A 13,514-nucleotide genomic window follows, 5' to 3' on the forward strand; every position below is an offset into this window, starting at 1 on the left:
CGCGGGCTCCCTGCTTTAGAAATGGGAAGCAGAGTCATCTCATCCAGTGTTCACCAATGAGTTTTCCAAGTTTGCCCGCATACTGATGGCATCGTTTTAGACTTGCAAAGAAACTCAGCAGGAGATGTCGCCTGCACTAGCCTTATTAGCAATGATTCCTAAAGCCCCCATATCCTCTCCAGGCTGTCTAGGTCAGTAACCACATCTTCATGGTTGCTGGGATTTGTTCAGTTCTGTGGAAGCTTAACATGTTTATTTAAATAATTAAAATTTTTATTTTTTTATAACCTCCCTAACAGCGTGAACATACACTTTAAAAGTAAGACTTTATTTACTACCCAGATAATGCATGTTACTGTTTGACCTTTGTAAAGTTTTAGATGATTCATGATTATATAAAAAATATTTCAATCTGGAGTGTTGTTTTCAAAAATTTCCTCCAGACTTTTATAGATATAAATTGCAAGCATTATTGGAAAAAAATTATCCTTGATGCACAGAAGCACACTGCACTTTTTGACTCTTAGGTATCATACAAAAAAAAAACCCCACCAATGTGGCCATTTTTTTTTTTTTCAAATCTGTGCCTTCTGTTAGGTCTTTATCATGTCCATGTTTAAAATGAAACATTCCCTTGATCTCTAATTTTCTTGAAGAGATCTCATCTTAACCATTGCTTTCTATCTTTGCGGGGCTCATTTAAGAAAACCTTGCCTTACTATTGTCTGGAATTGGGCATTGAGTTGAGCACACCTTTTTTCTTTGTTTTTTGCTGTTTTCTTTCACTATTAGTAAAGCCTCATCAGAAAACCATCTTGTTTTCTTGCTTTTCTTTTTTGGGGGTATTTTTGTTGCCACCATAGTTCTTCAGGTGCTATTTACCTGATGTAATCCTTGAAATGCTTTCCCCCCCTCCATTATATGTGCTCAAAGGATGCTCTTTAGTTTATACCTGTGTGGTCTGTTTTCCGTTCTTCACTTTGCTAGACTTTTGCAGTAAGAAGCCCATGATCCACATTCGGCTCCACGTCTTAAGTGACTGCAGAGAGCTGCTCCACCTTTGGCAGCAAATGAAACAAAGGGACGATGGAATTGACCACCTGACGATGTCCACGTGTAAGAGTTGTCTTTTGGGTTCTTGAAAACAAGCATTCACTCTGGCCGGTTATCTTGACAAAACTCTTCTCTGCCTGGCTAGGTTTGCTCGTTATCCAGTTATCTCTTGATGGCCGACTGGGCACTTGAATCCCCCATAATGGATGGGCCTTTCTTCTTCCTGGGTGTTGGGGGGTTGGTCCGCTTTGGCCTCTGGGAGTGGGGGGAGCGAACCTGTGTTTGTGTTGGTGAACGGTCGGCACAAACGGCATCGGTCCCTGTGGAGATTGTCCCCCGGTGCTACTTTCTCGGCCTCTCACTGACTGAAGGCTGTTCCATCTCTTCTGAAGGGTTCTAGCCCGCAGACCTAGAGAAGTCACTTGAAATGACTGCAGGCGTTCCCTTGGTTTTAAGCTCAGGAATCTCCAGACTGTTTAGTCTCTGTCCTGTTTGATCCATTTATCTTGGTTCGTAGATCTCACGTTCCAGGTTTCTGTGTAATGGTGACCTTTACGACATTGGACTTCCTGGGTCTCCACAGCCCTAAGCCCGAGCTCGGCCTGTCACGGGGCTTCCTGGATGACTCTCGGCCCTGCCTTGGTCACATCTTTTAGCATTTTCATTGTCATTGGGCTTTGAAGGTGCTGCGACATCCGCCTTTCCTTCTCCAGGTGAGCCCTTCCATAGGGTCTTGTCTAACCGATGTGCCCTAGCTTGTCGGGGACCCAGCCTGGGGGCAAAAGTGATGGGCCCCCTCGTGGGATGTGCTGGGATCGGGTACAATACCTCCCCCTCGTGGGATCTGCTGGGATCGGGTACAATACCTCCCCCTCGTGGGATCTGCTGGGATCGGGTACAATACCTCCCCCTCGTGGGATCTGCTGGGATCGGGTACAATACCTCCCCCTCGTGGGATCTGCTGAGATCGGGTACAATACCTCCCCCTTGTGGGATCTGCCAGGGACAGATGGAACCCCTCATGACTGACAGATCTCGGCCCTCCAGAGGCCTTGGGGATCGTGGGCTTGATCCAAGGTCCGTCTCGCGTGTCTGGAGCTCACCTTTCAGAGCTACGAGTCTGAGACGGCCTTCACACGTTAGGATTCTCGCGCAGCTTGCTTGTTATGGGTACAAAAACCTAAAGCCATGGAGTTTCCTTCCGGGCTCCTTTCGTGGCTTTCATCTCCTGGGATTTCTGGTCTCATCGGCCACTGTTCTTTGGTGGGGGCCGTTCCCGGAGGCTGAAGCCCTTCCCGTTGTTTGGCTGACATGGACACTGCTTCTCTATCCGAGCCGGCCCAGGCCACTCTGGCCGGCAGCGCCGCGGGCCTTCCCGGCAGGGACATGACTCGGGGCTCTGGTACCGCCTCCCCCAGCTGCCCATTTGCCAGAGGCCCTTATGCAGCTGTTACCATGGGGGCCGAGCAAGGCTGAAGACCGTCTGCCCCCCGCGCTGCCCGGAGGTGGGGGGGCTGTCCCTGCTCTCTGGGCCGGGGCTGTGAGGCTTTGCCCTAACTGAGAGGGCCCTGAAGTCGGGAGGATCCGAGTTCAAATCTGCTCTCAGTCACTTAACACGTGTGGAGTGTGTTTCCCTGGCAAGTCACTTAACCCCCCAAGTGCCCAGGAGAAGCTGCTGCAGTCCTGCAGTCTCCTCGGTTCCCCTCGGCTCCCCATGGTCCCGGGTGCCCCGGCCGGTTCTCCGGCTCCCTCACAGAAGCGTTCCTTCGGTTCTGAGCCCGGATAAATGGCTGCCGAGGTCCGGGGGACCTTTCCTTCCTCGTTGGGCCGGACTCCTAACCCTAACCCTAAATGTGCCCTCTGCAGCCCCGAGCCCCCCGAGCCCTCTGCGGCCAGCCAACAGTCCCGTACCCACCACTGGGTCCAAGGGCTTTCCCGGGCCCCCGACTGGGCGGCTCAGCCCGGAGCACAGGGGCTGCGGAGAGCACCGGGGCAGAAACTAAAGGACAGGAGGAGACATCTCCCGTACGGAGGCCGTCAGGACTTATGGGGGCTTCAGCCAGGGCGCTTCCCCCGTGGGGAGTGAGTTCTTCGCGGGCCCCCTCCTGCTCAGCAGCCCCGACTGCCCTTCTCCTTCCATCTCTCCCCTTTTATAGAAGTGGGGGCCCCTGTAGCTGGGGGGATACCACTGCGGAGGTCATCACCTAAAGCCTGCTGGGACTCTGAAGCAGCGGCCTCTCCTGTTGTTTTTCCACTTACCCATCTTTTTCAGAAAGGGGGAGCCTCGTAGTTTTGAGGCTCCAGGTGGAGGGATTGTTATCTAATGGCTGCTAGGACATGAAGGAGCAACCCCTTCTTTTTCCTCTTCTTCCATTTCTTCCTCCTTTATGGAACTGGGGGCCCTTGGAATTGGGAGCTACCCCTGGAGGAGCCATTATCTAAAGCCTGCTGGGACTCTGAAGCAGCAACTCCTCCTGTTCTTCTGCCTTCCATTTCCCATCTTTTTCACATGTGGGATCCCATTTTTGGGCGCTCCAGGTGGGGGCGCTGTTACCTGAAGGCTGCTAGGCCTCCTGTTCTTCCACTTCTCCATGTTTCTGAAGGGGGCCCTCTAGTGGGGGGGGGATACAGTGTCATTCTCTAAAGCCTGCTAGAACATAAACAATTGTTAGGGAAACTGTTGCAGGACTTCCAAGCCCGCGGGAACCACTGCATTCCCTGAGACGCCGGGACGGACAGCGGCTGGTTTGGGCTCTAGGGCTGAGGGTCATGTCTATGTCCTCGTGTCGATCCAGGCTGGCTCCGTCGCCCCTGCTCTGTGTCAGTTACTACGTGCTCGTCTATTACCTCCCGTGCTGATGGATTTAATGTTGCTTTGACCCCCTTGTGTTCTCCTTCCTGAGAAGGGGGTGGGGGTGTGACCAGCTGTGTTCTCCTTGCAGCGAGGATCCTGAGCAGGCGCTCCCTCGGTGCGACTGAGGAGATCGCGGTTCTCCAGTTCCCATATACTTAGTGAGATGTAACGGTTCCACACTTGGCACATGCTCAGTGGGCTGTGGTGATGTAACGGTTCTGCGGTTGGCACATGCCCAGTGTGCCGTGGTGATGTAACGGTTCCGCGGTTGGCACATGCCCAGTGTGCCGTGGTGATGTAACGGTTCCACGGTTGGCACATGCCCAGTGTGCCGTGGTGATGTAAACCTACAGAGGTATTTAAGGGGTTAGGGAGGAGCAGAAAAAAGAGGGGGTCAATGCTCTAGATTCCTGCCAGCCTTTAGATCATGTCTCTTGAATTGGGAGTCCACCTGTGGGGTTCCCCCATTCTAAAATGGAGAAATTGGAGGAGCAGAAGAAAAATGGGGTGAATGCTTTAGACTGCTACCAGCCTTTACATAATGACTCCTGCAGTGGGAGCCCAACTGTGGGGAGCCCCCGTTCTCAAATGAAGGGAGAAATGGGCAGAGCAGAAGAAAGGGGGGGGTCAATGCTCCAGATGTCTGTCAGCTTTTAGCTAAGGAGCCCTCAACTACAGGGGCTCCCCTCCATCTGCACAGAAGTAATGGGCCCAGGTCACTTTATTTAGGGGGTTTGTAATGTTAGATCTTTACTCTTGCCCTCCTTGAGAGGTTCCTTCCTTCTTCACACCCGCCCTTCAGAGCACTATCGCGTTGTCTGAGTGTCCATGTTTCTCCCGGGAACCTTAATCCTTTAATATGTCCAGCCTCCCGTTTCAGGTGAAGCCCCTGCATCGCGCCTAAATAAGGCCGGGAGACCCCCTCCGCCTCCCCGGTGCTGGGCAGCCCGCCGGTCTCCCCGCGGCCCAGGGCGGCTTCTTGACCCGCTGAGCCAGTGAGATGCTCCGGGACCTGCCGCGCCTGGTCACGACCCTCAGGGGCTTCAGTTTTTCGGGCCCTCCCTCCACGTCTCGATAATTAGCCAATGTTGGCCGTTGGTCTCTGGTTCCTCTGGCTCCTCAAAAGCCGCCCTGTCCTCGGCGAGTTCCTTCTTCCCCACGGTTTGCTGAAACCGGCTCACGCTTCCCTTCGGTACAACCTTGCCAGCAAATGAAAGGAGCCCACTTGGTGCATAATTTGAATGTTCTCGCGGGCTCCCTGCTTTAGAAATGGGAAGTGGAGTCATCTCATCCAACGTTCACTGATTAGTGTTCCAAGTTTGCCCGCGTACTGATTGCATCGTTTTAGACTTGCAAAGAAACTCAGCAGCAGTTGTCGCCTGCACTAGCCTTATTAGCAATGATTCCTAAAGCCCCCGTATCCTCTCCAGGCTGTCTGTTAGAGCCCTTTGCTCACTTCTCTGGCGCAGCCCTCCTCCAACTGCGCTCCTCCTCACAGATCTCCTATTACCCCAGATATTTCAGCACGGCGAGCTTTTATTGTGTACTACATCTTCTCTCCAGCCTCTCCCTCCAGTGGCTGTTACCCTTCTTTTATAGACCCACTTCATGTCATTCCCAACCCGGGTATCCTTGTCCTTTGCCCTGCCACGTTACAGGCCACTCTAAGCTTGTCATCAGTCTCTAGGTAAACATGTTTTTGAAATTGCCTAATGCACACGCTGTCACGTTCTCAGTACACAACTCCCTGTTCTTGTTTAGTGCGGACCGCCTATATTACGAAGAAAGAAAACCCCATTTGCAGTACACGAGAATAGGGAAGTCTCAGCCCCGGACGGAGTGCGGTACACACCGGGACTCCCGAGCGTCCTTAACCCACGCTCAGTGCCTGCTGTCTGAGTTTTCCAGTCCCTGCGGAGGACGGCCGCTTATTCATCTAATTCCATAGTCTGGACAGTAACTTGAGGATGCGGATGCCATTGTGCAAAGGCAGTCAACAAAGCCTTCCTTATCATCATAGTAATACAAGAAAAGAGGCAAGCACATAATAGCCATAAGAAGAGCTATTATCAAAAACAGAACGCTGTAAACCCAGGAGGGGAAAGCCTTCAGATGGGACTGAATCCAATCAGTGAGGTCCTGTGATGCGTCATCTGGCAATTGAAATGGAGTAGCCATATCATTGATATCTTTGATTATTTTGGCCAATTCCTCAATTTGGTTAGATACATTGGCAGCCAATAAGGCCCCGCTAAGATGATCCCGTACACTGATCGAAGTATTAGTAAGCGCTGTATCTTTGCAGGGCAAAGGTGTGACACATATAGGGCGATAAGCATAATGACGTGGCATAGATTGCAACAAAGTTTGGAGGACCAATTCTTCTCCCAACCATCCTACAGTAAGTTCCACATCCATTTTGCAATGCTTTATCTAAAGAAAGTTTTGTTCCAGGCCTTAACTTCTATCACCATAAAGGATTGTAGTTCTGAAGCCAAAGACCCAATTTGTTCTTTTCAGCTGTTGTACTTGAAATTCTAGAAAAGCTTCAATAGCTAGATTAATTATCCCAAAAAGAAAACCTTCAAGCTCTCTTTGTTTATGCAAAACTCATCTGACTTTCAACCATTGTAACAGACAGATATATTGTGCCCAAGGAACAGTAGCTTTTACAGGCACCATAGGCAGGTTGTTGTACTGAAAAGATATATTGGTTAGTAATGTTTTCTTCTAAGATGTCTGAAATAATCCAGTCTACTACAGTAGTAAAAAAAACGATCCCCTCTCTGTGATATAGTCACTTCCTGGCACATCATGAAAGCATAGGTAGGTGGGGCCTGGATTATTCCTTGAAAGAAGTATTCATATTTAGTACGATTCCATGTCCCTCCATTCCTTTCTTGATAATTAGTATAAATTCTCTTCGCCCCCTCCGGTAATAGCATCGATTGCTTCTGTTATGTCAGCATGATCCTTACATTCAGTATCCTTCCAACGATAGCACATAGTAAGGTTAGCAGATGACCACCTACTAAGCCCCAATTTCCATATTCTGAGTGACGTTATATTTAAAGGAAAAGGAATAGGAGCAGGCGGTCGTTTTGTTAATGCCCTATTACCACCCACCCTGTCCCCCCAAATTAAAGGCGTATGTAACCCACATTGAGAATGATGTAATGCTCTCGGGGATCCTGAGGTACATGCTGTGAGGGTTACCCACGGAGGAGGAATACCTACAGGACAAGGGGGCAAATCTGGAACCCCTGTCTTGTCTGCCTCTCTCTTTGGATGTGGAAGTGCGTTTATTCCTATACTTATAGATAAAGGATGCTGCCCTAATTCAGGGGCTCTGTGAAACCCTGTACCCCCTGTTTTCCAAGGTCCATGGAATGCATCCCAAAAGAGAGCCCACCCCAGTACTAAGACAGATGGGGGCGGAATAACTGATAAAAGTAGCAGTGTCCAAATGAGCTTCCACGCATTTTTACTCAGGGATTTCAGTTGTATAATGCCCTGTTAGATGGGGAAGCATTACCATACCATTCTGTCCCCACCCTACCATATGCACCATCGGGGGCCCACGTATCATCCTCCAAGTTCATTGTCCTTGCTGGTCAGCTAGACGTTGTACCGCATTCACCAGCTCACTCCAGTGTCTTTGTGCTACTATAACTCGGCTTAGATTCATGAAAGGCAATGTTCCTGGCAAAGTTTGCAGTTGTCATCTCCATTGCTTTGTCTCTGTGATGTCCTTTTCTATGGCTTCTTCTGTCTTTTCTTCTTTTTTCGTTGTTTCTTGTTCACCATGGCCGATGGCCCTAATTCTTCTTGTTGGTACCCACTGCTCACCTCTGGTTCCATCTGCAATGATAAGAGCATACCCCGGACCCCATACCTTAACTGTCTCAGGACCCTCCCAATCGCCCTCCTCTGTTTTCCATAATACCCTATTCATTTGTTCCTGGTATTTTGACCATTTATTCTGTATTTTTGTGCCATATGATCATATACTCTAAAATGTATGCCAAAAACGAATGGCTGGTGTCAACTCATTCACAGTATCTTGCAAATAATTATATGTAAATACCGCTTTATGCAACATACATTGAGTTAAATGACTCTTCGGCTTTCCCCTTAACACTCCCTTTTCTTGTTTAACAAGGTGCATCTTAAGGGCCCTATTAGCCCATTCCACTATGGCCTGACCAGTGGGGTTGTAGGGAATACCTGTCATGTGAATAATGGAGGGTTCAGCACAGAAGGATTGAAAACCTTTTGATGTGTAAGAAGGCTCATTATCTGTTTGTATCTGTTGGGGCACACCAGTGGAAGCAAAACAATGGTACAAGTAAGAAATAATGTGTTAATGCTTTTCCAGGTTGAAGAGTAGCCGCTATGAAATTAGAATGAGCATCCACAATTACATAAATACACTGTATTCTCCGATGAGTAACATCTCTTTGCCAAATATCATTAGGCCTTATTTCCTTTTGTATCATGGGTAAGATCATCACCTTTATATAGGGGTAAAAGGGATACATTTTAAACATCTTTTTATTATCTCTGTAGCTTGTTGTTTAGTTATTCCATATAGTCTTAAAGATCTAGGGGATAGGTGTAAATTATCATGAGCTTGTTGGGCTGATTGAACTGGATCAAGCATTTCACAGTTAGATAAAGCAGAATCAACAATTTTGTTAGCTTCAAATATTGGTCCTTTCCCATGAGTATGTGATCTAACACGTAGAATGTAAATAGGGGAGTCTAAAGCAAACAAGGATTGTTGCATTTGATATAACAACTGAGCAATGGTGGAATGGTGGAGATCAATAAAAATAATTTTTAACTATGAAGTAAGCATACTGACTATCTAATAAGATTAAAAGGTGGGGAGATATGTTGTAATACGTATATAATTGCATAGAATTCATTTTTCTGGGTTGAATCATAAGGCATTGACAGAATGCGTTATGCATTAATAGAAGATATATAAAAACTAGCTCTTTGTAGTGTCAGTGAAAATGTTAGGACCTTGTACAGGAGTTATACTAATCACAAAAGGAGGAATTGTTCTTTGTTAAGCTGTTAATAAAGTTGAGCAACCTTAGATAACTTAGCATGGGAAAGAGAACAGAAAGGCAATAAAGGATACCATTCTTCAGATTCAATTAAATGAACAAAATAAGTGTAACAATGATAAATGAATTACAGAGCGTCTACCTGTCAATAATACTGCTCTTTGTACTGCTTCAGACAAAAATTGATATAAAGCATGATTCCTAATAGTTAATATCCTTTTTGGCCTTTGAGCATACATCCATTTGATAACCTCAGAATCTTGGAAAAACACTCCAAAAAAAAAAGGAGAATCTTGTAATGGAGCACATTTGAGAGTTGCGTGGGGATCCCATCTAATGGTACACATATTCACATGTTCCATGATTTGTTGTATTGCTATCTTCGCAACTCTTTAGTCTGGGTGATATCAAATCTGAAGACCTTTTCAGAATATCACATAAAGGATGCATAAGTGATGGAAGGATAGGAACAGTAGTCCTCAACCATTGTATATTCCCCACTAATTTTTGGAAATCATTCAAGATATTATAATCATTCAATTCAAGTTTGGGAGGTATTCTAGTTATATAACTTTCCTGTAAGACAAGCCCTAAATAATGAAAAGGAGGTTCAGTTTGAATCTTTTCAAAGGCTCCTATCGCACCATAATTAGCCAGATATTGTATCATATCATGCAATAATGCTTGCATTTGCTCCTCAGAGGGGTGGCTATTAGAATGTCATCCATATAATGAAAGATAACAGAAGAGGTGTAGCAGCCCCGTAAATATGATATTATTTGATCAACATACCTTTGGCATACAGTTGGAGTATTTGCCATGCCTTGCGGAAGAACCTTCCATTGATATCATTGTGATGGTTGTTGTAAATTTATGGCTGGTACCGAGAAGGCAAATTTTTCCTTATCTTCTGGATGTAAGGGAATAGAATAAAAACAGTTCTTAATATCTATGATGGCTATAATATACCCCTGGGGTATCATATTAGGAGATGGTAAACCAGGTTGAAGAGCACCCATAGGTTGCATGGCATTATTTACTGCCCTAAGGTCAGTTAACAGTCTCCAAACTCCACTTTTCTTTTTTTATAACAAATACAGGGGAATTATAAGGGCTAAAAGAGGGCTCAATATGATCTTTATTTAATTGTTCTTGTATAATTTCATGTGAAGCAGCTAGCTTCTGAGAGGTTAGGGGCCATTGATCTATCCAAATAGGTTTTTTATTGGTCCGTTTTTAATTTAGGTACAGCTAGCTGTACAATGGCCCCCATTAGTTTGTTCGTAAAGTCACCCCCATATCTTACATAATGTCTCTTCCTCATAAGGATGTGGACAGGCCCGTGATAACTAATGGGTGAAATTTTCCTATTTTTTCATCTGCAATCCACATCAACAATCTACGAGAACGAAAAGCACACCTTTTACTCCCCCCTGGCCTTTATGTATAGGCCATGCAGGAGGCCACTCTTCTGCCCTAATCACTGATATGTCTGCACCTGTATCCAACATACCAGTAAAGCTTCTATCCTCAGTTTGTATCATTAAGAGTGGCCGTGTCTCTGGAAAAGGTTGCATTAAAGCTACCACGGGCTCTGAACTGCCTAAAAGAATGGCTCCGGCTATTGGCTGCTGAATATCCCTCTTGGCAAAACATGTGGATTTGTTACGGAAATCAGTTCTTCTCCTCGGTATAGGACCGTGGTATGCACTATAACCACAGAAGGAGCTGCATACCTACAACTAAACAGTTTCTCCTCTTTTTGGAATTTCTACCTCAATGTCTACTGTGGAAAACTGGGGCAAAATCATTTCCGGGGTCGTTAGGCCTACCAAGTGTTGGAAAGTGGCTTGGTAATCTCCCAGGGGAGTGAGATTTTCTTGGAGTTGGCCACTTCCTCTTGGGTGGAAACCAGACACATTCGGGCCTCCGACAGGCCCCCTGCAGCCATTTCCAGCTGGTGGTTTTTTCAGGTTTCTACAAAACTTGGCAATAGGCCCAACCTTCCCATCAGCAAAGCATGTAGGCTTATTAGCCTTCTCCGGGGGCTTCCTGTACTGAGCCTGCACGTGTCCCAGTTTACCACACCTAAAGCATTGCTGATTTTGTATCTTCCCCTCATACAAGCTGTCACTCCTTGAGCAATCACGCCAGCCATAGTCTCCAAGGTTTCATAATCAACCTTACTACATTTCTCCATTATCTCTGTCAGAGCCTGGGCTAATTTTTTACAAGTCTTATTCATCCCCTCCCTTAACAAGGATTGAAAAACGACCTTCCCTGGTTCCCCAGGGCCAAAAAGCCTAGGGACCGCCGTCTTTAGCCGAGATGCGTAATCCCGAACGGGCTCCAACCCCTGCTTAGTTGCTGATGACTGTTGTTGTACCGCTCCTTCCTTTTCAGTCTTTCCCCGTGCTCTAACAGCACAAGCCCCTATGCCCCATATGATACCTTAGGTCCTTTTCTCATCTATTGAAGAATAAAGACCATGAAAAGCATCCTCAGGATTAGGCAAACTATGAGTTGTTAGGAAAGGGCTGGCCGCCTCTCATCTCGAGCTTGCCACAGCAGCGCTTGACCAGGAGTCGGGCAAGCGTTAGCCAACGCCTTCCGATCTGCTGCCAAAAAGGCCCTTCCATGGGCAAAATTTCCCGGGGTTTGTAATACAGAGGGGGCATTCGGACCCTGATCGCTGCAGGCCTGTTGCAGATCTTTGAGCGATTTATAAGGGACAGGAGAACAGGCTCTCCCCGATCTGTTAAATCAATGGGAAACAGTCCCTTATCCCATTCAGAAACCTCCTACCCCCTTCTGCCGCTCTAAGCACAGCCTCCACCACTTTGGTGTGTTCCCCACCAGGGGGCGCTCCGGGCCTACTCAGACCCGGGACATCCTTTGGTGCAGTGCGCGCTGTTTCGGTTCTTTTATTAAGGGAGCCACTTGCTGGCTTCCTCCCCTTCTTGGGGTGCGTCCTGCACTGCCTCGGTCGGCCACCGAGGCGCTGGAGTTCATTCCCTGCCAATTCTGCTGCCCCTGAATAAGCGGGACTCTGGTAGGAAGTCCTCGCAGCCTCGTGGAACTTAACAAGATGGGGCCGGCGATGTCTGTCCCCATCATAAAACCCGGGGAGAGTGACGTTCGTGCGCTAGTTACAGGGGGGGGGGGGGTAACAGGTCCACACGACTGCAGACACTTTGTGGAGGAACTCTGGAAGTCTTGCTTAGAACATTCTGATCTTGATGCTAAAGCTTGGGGGGGGGGGTAGTTGGTTCTCAGACGGCTTCCTACAACAAAGAGGAGCCCAGCTTTTTTAAGGACATTGATGTTCTCCTGTATAACTTAATAAAAACAGCGCTCCAGGGAGGCTCTGCACTTCCACCCATTTGAGTAACTGGAAAGGCACAAACAGGTGGATCATTGCTTGGGGAGAAAGGATCTCAGGCAGAGGGCTGGAACACTTACAAAGGTGAAAGTACCGAGGACCCACCCGCCTATCGTCCCTGTTGGGGAGCCAGATGTTAGAGCCCTTTACTCACTCACGGGTTATCAACTGGACTCCTCGCCATTCCAGGTGTTCGGACGTCTCTGGCGCAGCCCTCCTCCAACTGGTTCCTCCTCACAGATCTCCTATTACACCAGATATTTCAGCCGGCGAGCTTTTATTGTGCACTCTACATTTTCTCTCCAGCCTCTCCCTCCAGTGGCGCAGTTACCATTCTTTTATAGACCCAATTCACGTCATTCCCAACCCGGGTATCCTTGTCCTTTGCCCTGCCACGTTATAGCCGCTCTAAGCTTGTCATCAGTCTCTAGGTAAACATGTTTTTCAAATTGTCTAATAGGCACACACTGTTCTCCTGCCCCATGTCACATTCTCTGTATGCAACAGCTGAATAGGTCAGTAACCACATCTTCATGGTTGCTATGATTTGTCCAGTTCTGTGGAATCTTTCCGTCTTTATTTAAAGAATTAAAATTTTTATTTTTTATGACCTCCCCAACAGGGTGAACATACACTTCAAACGTAAGAATTAACTATACAGATAATGCATGTTACTGTTTGACCTTTGTAAAGTTTTAGATGACTTCATGCTTATAAAAAAATTTCAATCTGGAGCATTGTTTTCAAAAATTTCCTCCAGAATTTTATAGATATAAATTGCAAGCATTATTGGAAAGAAATTATCCTTGATGTACAGAAGAACACTGGACTTTTTGACTCTTAGCTATCATATAAAAAAATCCAGTATTGCCATTTTTTTAGGTATCATATTAAAAAAAATCCAGTGTGGTCATTTTTTTTCCAAATCTGTGACTTCAACGTTTCCTTGATCTCTAATTTTCTTGAAGAGATCTCATCTTAACCATTGCTTTCTATCTTTGCAGGGCTCATTTAAGAAAACCTTGCCTTACTATTGTCTGGAATTGGGCATTGAGTCGAGCACACCTTTTTTCTTTGCTTTTTGCTTTCTTCTTTCACTATTTCTAAAGCCTCATCAGAAAACCATCTTGTTTTCTTGCTTTTCTTT

General features: G+C 46.8%; 1 long non-coding RNA gene across 4 annotated transcripts; it reads right to left on the minus strand.

Annotated features, from left to right (window-relative positions):
- Positions 1–7,374: 7,374 nt before the first annotated feature.
- On the minus strand, positions 7,375–12,704 carry LOC127540586 (uncharacterized). 4 transcript variants are annotated; one of them, XR_007948247.1, is made up of 3 exons: positions 12,526–12,704; positions 9,778–9,892; positions 7,375–7,768 (listed from the first exon to the last, which is right to left on the minus strand). It is a non-coding gene; the product is annotated as an uncharacterized LOC127540586 (long non-coding RNA). The 4 variants fall into 4 exon arrangements; XR_007948245.1 differs by having other exon boundaries at positions 9,778–9,895; XR_007948246.1 differs by having other exon boundaries at positions 12,522–12,704.
- Between the last annotated feature and the right edge of the window lie 810 nt (positions 12,705–13,514).

This window comes from Antechinus flavipes, chromosome 6 (genome assembly GCF_016432865.1).
Source record: "Antechinus flavipes isolate AdamAnt ecotype Samford, QLD, Australia chromosome 6, AdamAnt_v2, whole genome shotgun sequence".
NCBI classification, from domain to species: Eukaryota; Metazoa; Chordata; class Mammalia; order Dasyuromorphia; family Dasyuridae; genus Antechinus; species Antechinus flavipes.